A 1,038-nucleotide genomic window follows, 5' to 3' on the forward strand; every position below is an offset into this window, starting at 1 on the left:
ATTGTCAGTTTTCTTTAAATTCATCTAAGGAAAAAGGCAGTTTTCCACTAAAGTGAGAAAAAAAATCACTGTTTTATTATACTATATAAGGTAACTATTTGGAGACTGTAAACAGATTTGAGATGTATAGATACATGAAAAATCATAAAAAAAATAATATTGTAGAAAACTAACAACAGTTATCTGGTTAATTATATGGGTTCAAACTAAGCCCAACTGATTTTAGGGTAAAAACTGATGAGTAACACCCGTTCCTTGTTAGATGTCATGGCAAGCACATTTAGAAGACAAGCATTCAGCAATACTCTGGCAACAACAAGCTTAACTTATTTAAATGTTTGGCTTCGTGCGACTAGCAGAAATAATTTTCTCTTGATCTCTTTCTCAAGAGGTTCGATAAAGACAAACTTTTTAATAACATTTGCTGATAGTACAGTGTGTGTGTATAAATTCAAGTGCCCTGTGAGAGGTTTTTTTAACAGCTACGCTGTTCATCTTTTCTGTCAACTAGTTTAGCATACCACTTTACCTTGGTAAATCAATCTATTGAAAATACAGGCTAATGGAGAACTTATTTCTCTTACAGTTCACACTATTTTTTAAATTGAGGCAGGTTTTCAAGCAATGTCATATCTTTAAGATAACTTGTTTGCTGAACTTGCAATTTGGCAAGCAACTGTCAAATTGTAGTTGCCTGATACCTTTTTAACTTGCCGGAATATATTTAGCAATAAAACCTGGTTTTATTTCATGTTTTCATTCTCTGAATGACCATCCTTTACTCATCCAGCTGGACCCCTTCAAATGTACATGATAAGGTCAAAAGATTGAATTAAAAACAGGAATTAAATACTTTTTACGCTAGTTGAAATAAAAACGCTGGTGTTCAATTTTGTAAGTGTCTGCATGAATAACTGACATCAATGATAAACCAGTAAGTATACATGCTACAAATGTATGTTAGCAATTTTTACCAAAAAAGTCTGCCAATGCTTTGAAAATGTTCAAACCAGTACACAAACTTGCCTTGCACAACGG

The sequence above is a fragment of the Mya arenaria genome, chromosome 4 (assembly GCF_026914265.1).
Source record: "Mya arenaria isolate MELC-2E11 chromosome 4, ASM2691426v1".
NCBI classification, from domain to species: Eukaryota; Metazoa; Mollusca; class Bivalvia; order Myida; family Myidae; genus Mya; species Mya arenaria.